Source organism: Mus musculus, chromosome 6, assembly GCF_000001635.26.
Source record: "Mus musculus strain C57BL/6J chromosome 6, GRCm38.p6 C57BL/6J".
Taxonomy (NCBI): Eukaryota; Metazoa; Chordata; class Mammalia; order Rodentia; family Muridae; genus Mus; species Mus musculus.
Window position 1 is genome coordinate 144,951,729 of NC_000072.6, and position 19,555 is coordinate 144,971,283.

The window sequence follows — 19,555 nt, forward strand, 5'->3', positions numbered from 1 at the left end:
AGGAGAACTGGTGTTAGCTGTCCTGACAACCGTAGGTATTCAACATTGATACTGCCTGGTCCTAAACTTTCTTTGACGGACATTTTTTTTTTTTTTTTTTGCTTTTTGTTTTTGTTGTTGTTGTTGTTGTTGCTATTGTTTTGGTTTGGGTTTGGTTTGGTTTTGGTTACCTTCTCAATGTCACAACCTACAGTTTGGTTAGAGTTTCCTAAATGTTCACAATTCCTTCTAGGTAAGGGGTATGGGTTTGTAAATTTTCCATTTCTGCTAATTACAAAACTTAACCTGCAACCATTTCCAGGGCTTGGTAAGTCTTGCGGGTTTCTGTGGTGTGCTGCAAGGCCTCTGCCTACCTGTGTCTATCTGAGTGAGGGTCCTCTCTCTTCAGCCGCAATAGCTAAAGGGAGTATCAATTTTACTTAACCTTTCTGAAGAGCCAGCTCTTTGTCTCTCTGACATTTTGACCTGTAGTCCTCATTCCACTAATTTATGTGATTATCTTTGGTTTGGGTTTTTTCCTTCTAATGTTTGGGTTCCATTTGTTCCAATGGCAGTTCAGTTGCTTCAAATCTTTCTATATTTTGATAAAGCCACTGAATTGTATAAACTTCCTTTTTGGCCCTGCCTTAGCTATATTCTATAGACATTGGTTTGTTGAGTATTTTCAAGAAAATGCTTTTTTTTTTTAAATTTCTTCCTTGATCCATTGAGTGTCCAGAAATCAGTGGTTTTGTTAACAGTGTTTCCCTCATTGTTTATTCCTAGCCACGCCATGTTCTTGACATGGATATTTGAAAGGATACTTGACATGGTCTCAGTTTAGTGCCCTGCATGCCATGTATCCTATAGACTGTTCCCTGTAGTGATCAGGGGAATGTACATCCCGCAACCACTCACTGGAATGCTCTGTACATGCACTGGCTTTAGTATGTGTACGATGAAACCTCACTCTCCTGTTTCTTTGTGGCCTGTCTGGATAATTTGTCATTGTCAAAAGTCTGTGTTAAGATCCTTAACTGTTCCAGTATTTGAGCGTATCTATCTCGGTGGGTCTATCATTACTTTGCCTTATATATTTAATCCCTCAAATATTGGATTCATAATTTTTATATTAATGTTGTGCCATATGCTCAAAATAATGTGCAGTCATATTGAGCAACTCCTGCTGTGGCCCTCACTGGATGGCAGGCGTTACTTTAAAAGTTTGACACCTTGCTCTCTTCTAAACTCTGTATTCATTCTACGTGAGTTTCATATCATGTGCCCTAGCTCAGCTCAGCTCAGCTCAGCTTCCTGTCCCCACATATCCGTCCTTTGCCCTTGCAACCTCCCTCCCTCAATAAAAACCACAACACAATACAAACAACAACAGGAAATAAACAAACAGCACAGAAAACACCTCACTGTGGAAAGTGTAGTATGCCTCAGTGTGTCGTGCAGTATTTCCCTCTGTCCACACACCTTCACTTGCAAATGTTCGTTACAATGAGTCATTGGTCTGTTTTAAGATCTCTGGCTTCTGTGAAGCCGTCAATATTGAATGCTCATCTGGACTCCTCCCAGTTATCCTGTTGTTGCCCTGTGTCATGGAGATCCTGCAGCTTTGGGCAATCAGGGCCTTTCACATGCCCCAACCATGCAGATGATAGGAATTTTGGGGTAGGCCATTTGAGAACCCTGGACCTAGGCCTGGGTGGTAGCAGAGTTGGTCAGCCTGCTGGGTCTCCCTTATGACCTCTCAAGGGCAAGCTCTCCAGACAGCTCTAGCGAGGCCACCATCAGCAGGAAGCAGGGTCAGCTTTCCTACTACCCTCAAACCGGCCCACCTGCACCCAGGCCTCCAGGGCCAGCTCCACTGTGCTGCCCAGGCAAGGCATGGATATGGCCCACTCTCCCACGTGCTGCAGCCTGTGAGGGGCTGGGCCAGCTCTCCTGCTCTCACGACCAAAGGTGGGGAGGGGGGGGAGGAGGAAGAGAATCATTACCACCCCCATCACACCAGACAGGTTGCAGGACCAACTCTCCCACTCTTGCCCTTGCGCCCCCTCCATCATGGCCAGCTCCACTGTGCTGCCTAGGAAAGGTGCAGGGCCTACGCTCCCAGGTGTGGCAGCTGGTGAGAGGCAGGATTAGCTCTCCCAAGCTTATGGCCCCTGAGGTCTGCTTTTCCCCTCTGAAAACCCCCATCCCATCCCCTCTCCCCCTGCTCACTAACCCACCCACTCCCACGTCCCTGTCCTGGCATTCCCCGACACTGGGGCATAGAGCCTCCATACGACCAAGGGCCTCTATGTCTTTTAATAGAAGAATTTGGTCCATTTATATTTAAGGTAATTACTGATAGTAAACGTCTTACAATCGACCTTATGTAACTTAGTTTTCTACTGGTGTCTCTCCCCATCTCCTACAGCTTCCCTTAGTGGGGGCACATACTCTACGTAGCTTCCTGTGCTGTCCCCTTACTTGTTAATGTCTCCTCGTTTTAGCTCAAGGTCTTCCTTTAGCACTGCTGGTAGAGAAGCCTGGATGGAGGCATACATTCTCAGATTTCATTTTTCTGGGAAAATTTCTTTCCTTTCTAAGGGTTTGTTTCTGGTTTTTTTTTTTTTTCAGTGCTTTTGGCTGATTTTTGGAGTTCTTTGTGCTGACAAAAATCTGGTGCATGTTTCTAACCCTCGTGCCTTTCCTCTTACTGTCCATAGTGAAAACATAGGAATTATTTTATCTTAATAATCATTTCTTCCCTCTTCCATGACCAAGCAGAGGTGAATACAGTAGAAGGCCCCAATCAAGGTTCACAAAACCACACAGCAGCAGGCAGGCCTTGGATAACGTTTGCCCAGTTCAGGTGATTTCCTCACGTACTCTGAGACCCATCAGGATATATGCTGACAGAAGAGTCTCCCAACTTCTCAGGAGAAAGCAATGGCGGATTGATTTGGCCACCTGGGCATCTGTGGCTCTAGGAACTGTCATTCATCAACATTAAGCTGATTTCTTTTCAAAGGATCTTCTGATCACATAGACTTGAGTTTTAAAGTTCACAGGCACAGAATGCCCCTGCCCTGCCCTGAGGATGAAAACCATGTGTCGTGGACATGAGACTGGAGCTGTGGCTCAGTTACATGGGTCTGGGATGAATGAAGGCCTGGGCCCAGACTCCACATGGCATAATCGAGGCATGGCACACATACCTGTGATCCTAGTGTTGATAGGTAGAGACAAGATGGGAAATTCAAATTCAAGACCATCCTTAGCTACACAGTGAGTCCAGGCCTTGCCTGTCCAAAGCAAGAAAGATGTGTATGGTGTGTGCTCCATCCAAGTTGTTACTCGTTCCTAGGCTGGTCCTGTGCCCCGGGGGTGGTTGAGAGTCCTGCTCACTGTTTACTCCCTGTGATCATGGTTCCCAAGGCGGAACTCAAGAAAGGAGACAAAGCCATGGCTAGGCTGTCCACATTCTGTCATGGAAGTGGGGAGAGGCTCGTGAGGCCCCCACCCTAGCTCCTGAGGAGCTTCAGGCCATTTGCTTACTCATATTCCTCAGTGGAGTGATCCCTGGGGAGTTGTTTTGGATCAAGTAAGGAACCCCAACTAGTCCTCACATAGGCACCCTCATTAAATGCAGTGGGCCACACCCAACAAAAGACATGAAACAGAGGGGAAATTGGTGGGAAGAAGAATAGTAGAAAGAGCAAGGGGGAAGAAGGAGATGGTATGTGTGTGTCTGTGTGTGTCTGTGTGTGTCTGTGTGTGTCTGTGATTGTGAAAAAATAGATCGATTTAATGGGTAGGAAACAAAAGTCAAGGAATAATCAAAATAGTCAGAAAGAAAAGAAAAGGAAGGGAAATGAAAGGGAGAGGAGAGAGAAGATGAAAGGAAGGAAATTGGTTGCTGGTTTTTAACTCCTCTTTTCAATTAACAGATAAGCTGTGTGTTTTTACCATGGGCAACATGTTTGGAAGTGTGTGTAACATGACATGTCATGACATGTCACTATGGCATGTGCATAGTGACACAGGTAAGTCAGCTAGTTAGCACAGGCATCACGTCACACAGGCTTCATTTCTACAGTGAGAAACACTCTGTAGCCACTCTGGAGCATTTTTCAAGAGAATGAGCTATGAACTACGGTCACCATATCGTCCCATAAGTCTTTTCAACTCCCATGTTTAGCGCTTACTGTGTGCTGGAAAATCACCCCACGCCTCCATGCTAGATCCCAAATGTCATTTTCCCATGAGCGCTGTAATCTGTGCCTGCAAATGAGGGCCTCCTCTGAGTTCCTGGAGCCGGAGCCGGGCATGAAGGCTAACAGGCCTGCAGGAGGCTGCAGGTTGTTCCCGCCCCTGCACAGAGTGAACAACAGCTGTACTGTTCGGACAAGATTCCCACACTCATCCTCACTGCCGCAGAGTTTGCTTTTTTGAAGATGGAGGGCAAATAAACAAGCCCCTCTATCAAAAGCAAGGAGGAAGTCACAGTTTACAGTGCGTTTTCTTTACAGACTTAATACCGTCACTTTTATCCTTATTTGGCTTGCAAGGCCCCCGCTACCCATGTCCTCTGGAAGTGGAGGACTTCAGTGAATTAGATCCCTTCTCGGATGCTGGATTACACAACGAGCTGGAAGAGTTTATGAGCATATGGCTTGTGCTCTGTGACTCTGGACTAAACTGGTGCTGGAGGGATTTAGCCACTCCCCTGGACCTAAATACTATGACGTCATAACAAAAAAAGGCACCCCATTACAGGAAAACTTACCCACCTTTTTGTTCTAGCTGACCCTGGTTTTGCTGGAAGACAAGTAGAAACAAACTGCTACTGACTTCCACCTTGTATAAACAGTCTACTGTCTTTGGCTAATACATAACAATGATTTGTATCCATGCAGAGCCAGGTGATACTTTGAAATGTAGATACTTTGTGTTCTAAATTCATCCTGGCTGCTGTGGGAAACATCAGGAGAAAAGCAGCATAAGGGAGGAAGGGCTGGTTCCGCTTCTAATTCCAGGTCACAATCTATCTTTCAGAAAAAGTCAGCCCGGCAGTGGTGGCACACACCTTTAATCCCAGCACTTGGGAGGCAGAGGCAGGTGGATTTCTGAGTTCCAGGCCAGCCTGGTCATAAAAGTGAGCTCCAGGACAGCCAGGGCTATACAGAGAAACCCTGTTTCAAAAAACCAAAAAAAAAAGAAAGAAAGAAAAGAAAAGAAAAAGGAAAAAAAAAAAAGAAGTCAAGGCAAGATTACAAGCAGCCAGGCACATCACATCCACAGTCAGGAACAGTAAGAAGCAAATGTGCCCCCACGCCTGTTGATTGTCATCTAGCAAACAGTGCTTCCTTCACCCAACAGCCTGGCTTTTCCTGTGTCGATTAACAATGCATCCCCTACAGGCATGCACGCCCACAGGCCTAGCCCATCCAGGCAGCCCCTTACTCAGCCTCTTCCTACGCGGCACTACATTGTAGCAAGTAGGCATTTAATACTATTGCCCTGTGTGATATTTAAACCAGGTTAAACACACCTCTCTCTTCACTTATTATTTCCTTGTGATAAAAGCACACTCCTTTCTCCTAGCTTGCTGAAATGCACACTATGTTCTTCTCATCTGTAGTCACCCTACTGCGCGCGTGCACATCTCTGTCTCCTAGGTAACTACAAGTTAATTCCCATTGACTACCCTCTCCCTGGCCTTCCCTCCTATTCTCCACCTTCTGCTGACCTCAGTCCACCCTTGGTGCCTGTGAAACCAGCCTCCTCAGAGTTCATGAATCACATCATGTGCTACAAACCTGTATTATTCTTTCCTGAAGGTTTTTCCATTTATCTTGATGATCTCTTCTTCCAGCCATATTATAGGATCTTTTTCATGGCTGAACAGTATACACACACACACACACACACACACACACACACACACACACACACTGTAGATGTTTATCAGTTGATGGACACCTGGACACTTTCCATTTCTTTGCTCTGTTCATCATGCTGGCTGATGAGGCAGGCAGTTGTAGTTCATACAGGTCTGTGGGAAAAGTGTTTTGATATGTCTTCTCAATAGTGTTTTTTTTTTAAATCAATAAGACTTTCTACCTTTCTGGACTCCAATAGCCTGGGATAGAAAAGAGGGCGGGGGAATGGTGGATTTTTGCCCTTGTAATGAGCCAAAGGGGGCTTTTGATTGCTGGACTTTGATAGCTGGATCTTTGGAATCAGCCTCAGGAGGAAGTGGCCAAAGTCAAGGCAAGGAATAAGAGACAAAGACAGGAGACAGAGGACCATGGAGAAGGGGAAGGGGAAGGGGAAGGGGAGGGGGAGAGGTGTTTGTCTCACAGTGGAACAGAGGGATACCTCTGGATAGAGCAGAGAGCGATGTGGTGCCTCTTTCCTTGGTTGAGAGATGCCTGCAGAATTCACCCTCCCTCCTCCATCTTTATGGCTTCTCTGCTGGCTCATCCCAGCAGCCCCTCGTGCTCTGACCCTGTATCTTCTGAGGTTGCTGGATCGTCCCAGGGGCCCCTCATGTGCTGACGATCTATCTTCTGAGGTTAGGACACACCTTTGCTCTTCTGTTGGCACATTTCAGGAAAGTCACTTATGTCACAGTGGTCATCGACCCCTTCCTTCTGGCTCCCCTTTATTAGCTGATCACGATGACGTTCCAGGGCTGTCCTGTCTCTGCCTCACAACCCTCTGCTGCTCTGGTGAGATGCCTTCTTGATTCGATACTGTTTCTACCTCAGAGAGCAAGCCACTATCACTGGCATCTGAATTACCAAGGCCTGCCACTGGACCTTTCTGCCATTCACTGAGAACGTTCAATATAAAATCCAAGAGGGGTCCTTTTCAGAAGCAAGCCCAATGGCACCTGCCTGCCCTCTGCTCAGAGCCTCCTTGCAGTTCCCACTGTGTTGGAAGTTTAAACTGTCATCATATCCCAGGAGCCCCACCCCATCTGCCCTGCTCACACCCCTTCCTGCTCCTGCCCACTCTCTCCACCACCCTCTGTCCCTCCAGCCATGGCTCTATCTATTCCTTACCCTGCTGCTGGAACATTGCGTAGTCCACAGAAGCAGAGGACTGGGTTTGGATCCCTGTAGATCCCAATGGCCCAGAGCAAACACCCTGCACATAGTTAGCATCGAACATGTAGCTGTTGAGTAAGGGCACCAAGCTTGTGAACATAAAGGTAATTCGGACATGCTTTCTCACAAATAGACTCAAGCCTACCATTGAATTTCTTTTTGATAGCCTTTAACAGGACAACTGTATGACCCCTCCAAACCCCAGAGACTATGACAGAAGAGGAAACAAAAAGACTATATGAACCGGAAGATGGGGAAGAATACTGTGTGACACCATCTTGTGGATATGACATGGCTGTTGCAATAATGAACACTCAGCACCTATGGCCACCTGCACAAGACATACATACATGCAGACAGACAAGAGTCTGGAGAGGTGGCTCAATTGTTAAGTACACACACTGTGCCCCCAGAGGACCAGAGTTTGGTTTCCTGCACTGTGTCAGATAGCTCATCACCACCAGTAGCTACAGATCCAAGGGAACCAGTAGAATTGGCTTCTGCAGACACTACACTCATGTGCACGTGTGCAAATGCTTGCCATATCAGATACATCATTATAAATAAATAAATAAATAAATAAATAAATAAATAAATAAATAGGGCTGGAGAGATGGCTCAGAGGTTGAGAATACTGACTGCTCTTCTAGAGGTCCTGAGTTCAATTCCCAGCAACCACATGGTGACTCACAACCATCTGTGATGGGATCTGATGCCCTCTTCTGGCCTGCAGGCATACGTGCAGGCAGAACACTGTATACATAATAAATAAATCTTTTTTTTAATTTTAAAAAATATTTTTAAAGTTTTGAAAGAATTCTTTTGGGTCAGTGCCATCAGACTAATAGTTTCTTAACTCTATATATCAGAAAAAATAGTTGATTATGAACTATATAGAAATATTTCCTTTTGAATTATTTTGTGATTTTAGTTACTGGACAAGAGAGTTCTGGATAAATGAAGAACCTGTCCATACACACCAGAAATGGTGACAGAAAAATTAATGTACACCTTGGGTCATAAGGCATATGATAAAACAGAGAAAATAAGATGTTTAAAGACTGGCCAGCCTGAGCATAGTAGCACACATCAGTAATTCCAGCAGATGTGCTTGGATTTCTGTGCGTCTGAGGACAGCCTGGTCTACACAGGCAGCTCCATGCCAGCCAGAGCTACGGAGAAGTCCTGTCTCACAAAAAACACAAAAACACAAGATTGGGAGTTCAAGGCCCAACTCCATGGTGAGTTCTAGGCCCAGGTCCTTGAGACACACAAAGAACAAACCACTTCTCTGAATTTGATTTGAAATATATATATATATTCTAAACTGAGTATGGCAAATTTACAAGGGTTTTGCCTGGTATTTCTTGGACATAAATATAGAAGTATTTCCCTTACCCTCACATAACTAAGAGTCAAACACACATATTCTCAGAATGCATCTTACACTTCTGTCTTTCCCCAAAACCATGAAGTCTGGCTGACAGGCCCTTCCTCTCATTACTCATCCCCCATTGAAGAAGAAACTGCAAGGGAAATCGTGAGCCCTGGACACACCCTCTCACCTCCTCTGCAGCCATGGCATCGCCAGCAAAGGATTCCAACAAAGCAGTCAGCCCAGCCCTGCAGAGTTCAGCTTGCTTCCTCACAGGGAGCCAGAGTCTTGATTCCCACTGAGCCTGGCGAAGATGTTTATAATTTGTGACTAAAGGAAACCTCCTGAGACCTAATTGAAGGTCCTCACTCTGTTTTTTGACATGACCATGTTTCTAGTAAGTGGAATAAGTTCCATTGAGGTTAGGTGCCCACTCCCTCTAGAACTGATGAGTTATTCTGGGGTACTCCTGGGATACAGCTTGCTAGACACACCGGGCCAAACCAATTCATTTTCTCTGTCTCTGTCTCTCTCTTTGTCTCTTTCTGTCTCTGTCTCTCTCTCCCTCTCCCCCTCTCTCCCTTCCTCCCCCTTCCCCCCTCCCCCTCTCCCTTCTCCTCCCCCTCCCTCTCTCTCATCTCCTCTCTTTATTTTTTTTTCCTTTCGTTTGTTTTTAAGACAGAATCTCATCTATTCCAGGCTGGCCTTGAACTTCTGGTCCTCCTGCCTCTGCGTTCCACAAGCTGAGGAAATCTGCATGTATTGACACACCTAGGAAAAATCTGACAATAAATGGGCACACATAATTTCCACATACCTACTTTTAGTCATTTGCTTTTTAAAATGCAGGGTATCAAAGGAGGCTGAAAAGCCTGGGCCCCTGAGTCCCCTAGTCTATTCTTGGTTGGCATATTGAGTTAACTTGGGGTGAACTGTAATCCCATATTGAAAAATGTTTGGTGCAGTTTGCTTCCTGCAGTAGAGAAAGCTTCACTTCAAAAAAAAAAGAGAAAAAGTTACCCTGGTCTAAGTTTTGAAAGTAAAATGAGTCGTTCTGAATACAATTACGCCTCGGCTCAGTTTAAAGACACTCTTTTTATAAACGGTTTAACATTTTGAGTGATGGTGTGACATCTTTAGAAGAAGTATTTGTTTGAGTGGTGTTTGCCACCATCAGAAGAAATCCCAAGTTTCTGAAACCGCGGCCTGCGCTCCGCTCCACTCCTTTGTTAGTCCTCGCTGCCTGCGCGCGCAGGGCTCTTCCTGTAACATATGGGATTTTATACAGTAAAGCAAAGCTGTGTTTGTTAAAAATAAAAATAAAAGTCTGCTGATTTTAAGTTCTCGTTTTTATTCCATGTACGCTACACCCTGTTGGGGGGGGGGGAGCTACGGATCATACTACGTTGCCCCAGATTCACGGTATAGAAGCCCCTGTCTCGAGAAAGGGGCGTTAATGAGAAGAAAAGCCAGGCTGCTGTTTACGCAGCCGCAAACATCACAAGGCAGTACTCTATGTTTACATTTGGCTGGAATATTTATAGAGGGTACGCGCTACAGTGAAGCCCTCTTCTCCACTCATAATGGATATCTTTGTGCTTGGATTCTCATATGGGCACAGTTGACATCTTTATCCCTCTTGGCGCCCGTTACTTCTGCATTAGTTTGTCCTCTGTGGCTCACTGTACTTTAGCAGCACCTTCTGGCTGAACAGAGACACTGTAAAAAAAAAATCTGTAAGAATAAAACAGCACCGCAACCAGCTGGAAGGGCAGGTGAAAAGGGCTGGTGGGCACTCCCATAAATCTATCCTTCCCTCCCCTGTGGCCTGGTGGAAGCACCCCGTTTCTTTCTCTACAATAATGGCCAACACCTGTATCTCTATTTTATTTATATCCTCACTAATCAGCATCTTTAGAGTTTTCTAAGGCTGTTCTTAGAAAGTGGTACCAGTGAGTGAGCACGTGGGTCCCTCTTGTGGTTGTGGGCATGGGTTTCAAACCCAGCTGGTTTTCTTCCTGCCTTTCATAACCAGGGTCTTACTCCTTTGTAGCTCTGCACCCAAGGCTCTCCAGCCCCACTTCACTTCTTCCCCTGCCTCACAGTGTATCAGTTGCCGTACTATTGGGCTCCACGTTCAGAAAGAGACCCTGCCTCAACAAACGAGGTGGAGAGCAATAGAGGAAGACGCCCAACATCCACCTCTACCCTCTACAAGTGCATGTCCATCTTCCTGTCTCTCAGTCCCTTCACAGATGTCCGTGCTCCGTGCGTGGGTGCGTGTAATTTCTATGCATTACTGATATCTAGTTTGGGAGATGTTGATGGTGATCTTGGACTTGTAACAAAGTTCTCTCACTTGCTACAACAGTGGCAAAGCTTAAATTCTGTTACCAGACCTTGCTTCCAGGCTTGCTCTTCCTTGTGTAGACATGAGAGAGCAGCTTATCTTTGCAAAGGATATCTTTCTCCACAGGAGTGTCCCTTCCTAACTTGTCTTCCTTTCTGGCACTTTCTTGTCTTTCTTTTACTGTTTAATTACACTAATTCAAGGAAATAGAGAACAATTCACTGTGCTAGGCTTTGCATTCTGATTCATACCTGTAAAGCCAAGCACAGGAAAGGCTGAGAGGGAGGGTTTCTATATGGCTCTAGGCTAGCCTGGGCTACAGAGTGAGACCCTGCCTCAAAAGAAAAAAGTTAGGGAGAAGAAAAAAAAAACTATGCTTAGGATCAAGTGACGTGGGGTGATCCCTGCAGAATACACCATCTGACCTTGGTCTCTTCTTCCCCATACAGGAAAAGGTCTCCCTAAAGCTTGGTCCTTTAGTGGCAAAGACAACTTTCAAATAAAGCCTTGGGTTGTGCTTACAGGAGACAAGTTCTTTACCTAGAAGGAAATCCCACAAGAAGGCAGGAATGTTTCTGGTCTATGGTCTCAGAACTGAGCACTTGACATTCAGCCCTTAGAGTCTACGTTTGCTCTGAGTGGCCTTGTGTTTTGTGCTTCTGTGTTCAGCTAGAGCACGTTCATCCTCCAGGACACAGAACACACTGAGTCTAGAGAGATACTCTATGGTTGAAAGCATGCGCTGTTATCCAGCGCCTACGTGGTAGCTCACACCTGCCTGTGATTCCAGCTCCATGGGATCCAACGCCCTCTTCTGGCCCCCAAAGGCACTGCACTACCATGCACACAGCATGCTTGCATGTACACACACACACACTCACTCACTGATGCACACACACAATTGTTTTCAAAAGAAATTGAATACATGAAATGTTCTTTCTGAAAAGGAAGTGAGCAGAGGCAGGCACGACTTCGATGCACACATCTCCCTCCTTTCTCTCTGTCATTCTGGGTTCCAGAGTGAAAACATGCTGTATTACATGAGTGATCAATAGATCACTAAACTTGATTGAGTAGGCACATATGCTTAGAAATATGCAATACACAAGCAGCAAACACAAAAACCCTAGACACAAACTACTGAAACATCATCAAGGTATCCATGGTAATGGACGCCTTTAATCCCAGCACCCTGAAGGCAAAGGCAGGTGGCTCTCTGGGAGTTCAAGGGTAGCCTGGTTACAGACCAGCCCTGGCTACATAGCAAGACCCTGTCTCAGAACAGCAAGAAGGAGCTAGCACCCTGTCCACCAGGTTGATGCTCCTTCCTTTGCTGCTGTTCAGCACTTCACTGACCAGAGTAAATCATTTTCAAGAGAAGACAGGGAGGTCGCTTCTGCTGCCTTTTCTTAAACGTTGAACGCACCATGTTTAAGAAAACAAATGCCCGTACCGCTAGCTGACTTTTCTGACTTTCCCTGTAGCTCCTATCTCCCAGGCACTTTCTTGAGCTCTGTGGCTCCGGGTTGTCAGGGATTCTGGGGGGTGCTATGCTTCACATTTCCACACCTTGAAGGGATACAGACAACTCTGCACATCGGACAGAAAGAGAGTTTAATCTCTGAGTCTTGCATTGGTAGAGACTGTTTGGGCCTCGAATGGGCTGTCAATCATTGCTGCTCTTAGGCAGGTTTTCTGAATCTCTAACCATGGGATTTACACTTCCCCAAACAACTAGCTCAACTATTTCAATGACTATAATGCGGTCCTAATTATTATAAATTAGATGAGCTGGCTGACAACGTCAGAAACATGGATGCTTAGCACCATCTAATGTTCAAGAATAAAACAACTACATGGTCAACACCAGGAAGACCATCCTAGAACAGAGCCTCCTTTTTAATGTGTGCTTAGTTGCCTGCGTGTATATGCACACTCAGCATCACAGCATATGTGTGCAGTGCCCGTGGACACCAAAAGGTGTTGGATCCCTAGTACCAGTGTTATAGACACACACATACACACACACATATATATATATATATATATATATATATATATATATATATATATATATATATCCAGATCAAGGTCCTATTTATATGTGCAGCTTTCCTTTTCTATGAGAAATAACTCAGGAACAGGCACAGGTCTCAGAGGTTAGGACACAAATCGAGTAAAACGGAGCATTGTTCTGCCTGGAGCAGGTGAGAGTTAACACAGTAATTCAAATCTTGAACTAAATATCCAAAGTCTGAGCCCTGGCTTTTGTGGGTCCATACACGGGCACCACATGTTGACATTCATGTTGACAGTTGGGGAAGAAGGTGGCTACATTCATGCTGGGGGCTGGGAAAGAAGCTGGCTCTGTCGTTACAATCACAAACTTTGGTCATTTTGCTCATTTTAGTGCTTGCACATCTGTACCTGTGCCTGCCTGGCTATTGCATATTGAATATTTATCTTTAAATGGCCTCTTAAGTCCCACCCGCTTCAGCCAGGTGTGGTGGTCCACTTCTTTAATTATCTTGTGTCAAAAACAAAAGCAAAAGCAACAACAACAACAAAAACCACCCAGTTCAATAGACTGGTCCAAGAGGGACCAGTAAGATCTTATTACCTTGTAACTTTGGTCATCCAACCTCTGCATCTCGTCTCATTCACATACACACACACACACACACACACACATTCTCTCTCACATGCACATGTGCATACATGTATACATACACAGACATGTATTTGCAATTTAATGTCATTTCTGCTGTACAGAGTCACCCCCTTTTCAATGCATAACTAACTAATCAGTGGAAGGTGGGCCCTCCCACTGATGAAAACCCATGCCTACTTAGTGATTCTCTCTTCCTCTTCCTCAGTAACTATTTATATATTAGCCATAGACAATCTTGATAAGGGTAACATTGTTTACAGAAAACTGGTGAGCTGCTAGCTCTCCACTGCTACTGGCCCTAACTGAGCATACTAGGAAAGAACAAGGACAGGATTTGCCTCCTGCCACACCTACTCTGTCTTCTGATTGACAGCTCCAAGTTGACAACATTGGACGTCTCTCACTGGTGGATTTATAACTAGGGCTCATTGCTGGGAAAAACAAGAAGAGAGTCCCTGGAGAACAGATTCCTTCTCCACTTTCATTCAGGGCTGGACTTAATATCTATCTGTGAGCATGCATGGGAATGAGTAGATAAAATAGAGTTTTTAAAATACTTAAAAATGACTATCAGGTACTCAAGGTTTTTCCAAACTTCCTTCTCAAAATAACAACCAGGGCTGGCCAGATAGCTCAATGGCATGCAAGCTTGACAACCCAAGCCCCATCCCTAGAACCTGTGTGTTGTAGTTTCCTGTCTGTTGTGACAACCCTACAAACAAAAGCAACTTAGGGGAGAGACGGCCTTACTTACCCACAGGTCACAGTTCATCATGAGTCAGGTCAGGGCTGGAACTTGAAGTAGAAACCATGAAGGAACGCTGCTTGCTGGCTCACTCCCAGGTTCATGCTTAGCCAGCATCTTATACAGTCCAGGACCACCTGCCTAGGGAATGGCACTGCCCACAGTGGACTGGACCCTCTACATCAGTTAGCAATCAAGATAATTCCCTCACAGACATCTGCACAGGCCAAAGTGACCTGGGCATATCTTCTCAGGTGCCCATAGGTGCATTAAGCTGACAGTTCAGCTAACTAGAGCATGCCATAAAGGTGAGAGAAGAGAACTGGCTCCACAAGTTGTGCACTGACCCCTACATGTGCATTGTGGCACATGCACACCACGAACATACATACATACATACATACATACATACATACATACATACATACATACACACATACACACATACACACATATATACATACATGTACACCCACATATACAAATGCATGCACACCCACATACATGCACACATGCACACCCACATACATACATACATGTACACCCACACACACAAATACATGCACACCCACATACATGCACACATGCACACCCACATACATACATACATGCCTGCACACATACATATATCACATTGTCACTTATGGATCATGTTCACAAGCATGGAGTTTGACTAATACCAACTGTGTGGAATAGATACTGATGTTATGGTTGGAGAAACAAATGTCTACATTTAACTAACCAGGTGTTTGTTGACAAGGATAGGGAGAAATGGGTTAGAGAGATGGCCCAATAGTTAAGAGAAATTGCTCTTCTTCAAAGGACTCAAGTTCTGTGCCCAGCACACATATCATGCAGCTCACAACCACCTGTAAGTGCAGGTCCAGAGGATATGATAGCCTTTTCTGGCCTCCACAGGCACCAGGCACATGTGAGGCACACAGATCTGTATACAAACAAAATACTCATATGTATGAAATATTTTTCAAATTTTAAAAGGCTGTGGAGAAGGTGATTAAAGTTATATTAGCAGTGACAGAAGGACTTGATTCTGCCCTCCAGCAAAGGCAGTATCATAAAATTCAGTCTTTAACTCCAAGTTCACTATAAGTAGTAGGTTCTGAGGAAAATAATGTGATCAAAAATACAAATAAGGTAGTCTTCATCTCAGAGTTCTTTATCATAGCAATAAGCTGGAACTAATCTATGATATAAACTACTAGCATTCAGAAAAATGTTTCCTCTGACATTTCCTGACCTTTATGGTATCAGATTTGATTGCAGGACAGAATTTTGGGTCACTGAATACAAGCAGAAGTGACAAGAGTGGGTTCAAGTTCAAATTTACCCCCACCCCTAAACCAACCTCTATGCATTGGTGATAGTGAAGTGTGGAGGGTCAGACAGAGAAACCTAGAGGCCACTGTGCATATGCAAAGGAGCCTGCCTCCCTCCACCAGCGAGGGGGAACATCTCCAGCAAGGCGGAGCATCTGTAGTGAGAGGCAGAGCATCTGCAGTGAGGTGCCTGAACTCTTTGCACTTCTTGTGAGCAAAAGATACAATCTTACCAGATTAAGATACTGAGTCTGAGTGTTTACCCAGCACAGCTGCTAATGTCAACACTAAGACGAACTTAAGTATCCAGTGATGGAGAAATTGGTCCAATAAACTTAAGTGATTTTTCTCGAAACTTGGATTCTCTTTGAATGAATTATTGATCAGAATCTGGGCAGTGGCCAAGCCAGAAGAGAGATCAAAGCTGTGTTTCCATCCTGCTGGGTCATCAGCTTTAACCACAGTTCTTAAACAAACGCACACCGCTTCCTCGCTGCCAGCTTTGTGTGGCTAAGCTGGGGTCACTGGGCTTCACATCTTTAGCTCCTTACACTATTAGAGGCAGCAAAAGTAAATGAACAATAATTTAAATAAGTACGTGGAAATTCACCTCTAGTTAAATCATTTAAAAGTAAAATGACACAGTCTCTTTTCTTTAAACTTGCTTTTTTGGGAAGGACACACCCCTATGACATATGGGGGTCAGAGTACAGCTTACAGAAATAGATTCTCTCCTTCCACCATGTGGAGCCCAGAAATCAAATATAGGTGATCAAGCTTTACCCACGGAGCCACCTCACCAGCCCCTGAGATGGCATGTTGTCATGATTTGCCATGAAATCATAGAAGAGTATTAAGGATTAACTAAACCAATCACCCCACTGCCTTGAGGCCCTGCCCGCCATCATTCAGAAGCCATTATTCTATTCAGACACATTTAATGGTGAGCACTCAGTATCTCTAGAATAAAAGGTAGCTTAGAGTTCTTGTGTCACTTGATTTTGAGTGGCTGTAGACACAGGTATGGAAGGCAAGATGGCGGGTAGATGGGCTGTGAGGTGCTAGGCCCTGCACACAGCACATTCATGACTTAATCACAACCACAGCCCCACTGGGTGATTTGTCAGGAGAACCCAAGTTCAGAGAACTGCCATTCACACCTGGCTTATGAGGAATCCAACTCTGGCTTTGTGTACACTACTCAAGCACTTTACAAATGACCTACATTTCCACACACAGCACATGTCTTGTTTTTTGAGAAAAAACTCTCAACAAACTCAATTAGCTACATCTACATGGGCTAGATGTGTGTGCTGGAGACTCTGCAATCCTATGTTAGCTGTACAACCACAGACAGACTCTCATGCCTCCAGCTCTTCTCTGTAAAATGGGGCAAATAATGAGTTAAGGCTGGGCGTGATGGCACATCTGCGATCCCAGCACTTGGAACGTGGAGGCAGAAGAATAGAGTCCGAGGCCCTCCTAAGCCACATGGCCAGTTTGAAGCCAACATGGGCTACATGAGAACCTATGTCAGAAAAGACAATCAAAATAATAAGTAATCTTCACCCACCCCCCAAAATTATATCTCATACATGCCTCAAGAAACTTTACTTGTGATCGTTATCATAGATAGAATAGTGGAAAATGATTCTGTACTTTCTTCTCTTTTTTTGGTTTTTGGTTTTTGATTTTTCGAGACAGGGTTTCTCTGTATAGCTCTGGCTGCCCCAGAACTCACTCTGTAGACCAGGCTGGCCTCGAACTCAGAAATCCACCTGCCTCTGCCTCCCAAGTGCTGTGATTAAAGGCGTGCACCACCACCTGGTGATTCTGTACTTTTTTGTGTGAAGAAAAGATAAAATAGAAGTATTGTCCTAGAAAATTAGAGATTTGCCTCCACTGTGTTAACTTTGAGTAGCTGTTGGACAAAATATGTGCCATGATTGGATGGCAGAGCATGTGATTAAAATGTAGCCACACGTCCTAAGCATATCCAGCTCTTTCCATTGTTGCAACAAAATCCCAGAGGCTGGGTAATTTATAAAAAGGAAAGAGATTCATTGGTTTTGAAGACTGATGTTCTCCACAAGCTTGGTGTGGGCCCTTCTGCTTTTCTCAAGAGGGAACAAACGCTGTCATGGCAGCCAGAGAAAGTCACAACTGCAAAGACAAGGTGCAGGGTGTGTTGCTTAGATCTTGTGCAAGAATTTGCGTTTTAACTAGGAGTAAAGTTTCCAGAAAAAGTCCCCAGCTCTGTTAGACATTTGACAAGGCCGATTAACCAGTTGTGAGGCGCTGGAATGCTGCACGCTGTGAGCCAAGATTATCGTGTGCTTGCTGCCCATCTATGTGTGTGGCTGATAAGTACATTCTTCTATCGGACAGACTTCTCGCTTCTACAAACCCAAATGCTAGTAGAATCTCCTCAAGTAACCCCTGAAACCTGCAGCAGAGACTAGCCCACTTTGCTATATCGCTTTCCTAAGATTTCTGCCAATGCATTTTAAAAGTATCTTTAGATGCTAGAGAGATGGCTCTGTGGTTAAGAGCAAGCACTGCTCTGCAAAGCATTGTTCTCAGTGTTGTTCTGTCCCCAGACACACACACACATACATACACACACATACACACGTGTACACATGCATACACACACACTGATACACATGCACATACACATGCATACACACACATACACATGCGTACACACACATACACATGCATACACACGCATACACATGCATACACACACACTGATACACATGCACATACACATGTGCATGCACACACTTAAAAAATAAAATAAATCTTTTAAAAATGGGAAGTGTGTTGACTTGAGTATCTCTTGGCTAATGCTATATAACCTAATGAAACTGTTACCAACTGAACAGAGCAGGGTCTTTGGAGTTCTCTGAATTTGTGTTCTGGGCCATGGTCACTCATATTTGACTCCAAACAATCTCTTATTCCCTTTGAGGTGCAAGCTGTGTTTTTTATGTTAACAACTACAAAGAGCATATATACATGACAGCCACCTCCAGCCCCAGCACCTTCAGAATCACCCCCACCTTTTAAGAACAGACCACCCTCTTCCTGGAACAACCCTAGAAAAAGACTGGGTTGCTAGGATTCTGCCATTTCTGTCCAGTACAAGGCTTGTCTTGGGGTGTGGGAGAGGATTATCTTGGCTCCAGGGTATCCCTCTGTGGGAAACACCAAATACCCAGTTTCAATCCCTCCCTTTTCCACAGGCATCTTATCCCCCAGTAAACTGCATATATCCCTAAACCTAGCTCAGCACCCACTTCCTGGAAAATTCATGTAAATCACTTTGCAGCCCTCTTAAGTAACTGACAGAAATTAGGTCAGGGGCTATCTATTAAATTAGTTGCTTATAAAACTGAAATTGAACAATTCAACGTGACAATGTGCCTTCCTCAAACTTTAAATGTAAGTGATAGCCCTGCAGATAATTCCTTATTTCTCTGCTAAGGCAGATACTACAATTGGCACATAAATCAGCGTTCCGGGATCTGCTGTGAAATGTCAGCACGGAAGGTGTGCGGCGCGTGTCCACAGACAGAAACTGAAATTGATGGCTGGGTGGCTCAGCCCTCTACTCAGCCACTGATGCTTGTAAATGAATTGCAGATAGATTGGCTCATAAAGACGGGCTCTGGAGGGGTGGCTCAGTGGTTGTGAGTGGGGAAGGTTGTTCTAGAGGCCTGAGTTCCTGTCTCAGCACCCAAATTAGGCAGCTCACAGCTACCTCTAACTCTAGAGCTGGGTGAGCTGGCGCCCTCTTCTGGCCTCAGAATACGCTGCACTCAAATAAACATGTCCACGCAGACACATGCAGATATATATACACATATACACATGTTTTTTGGTTTTTGTTTTTTTAATCAGGGGTTGGAGAGATGAGTCAGAGGTTGAGGGCCACTTCAGAAGGACCCAAGTTCAGTTTCTAGCATCCATATAAC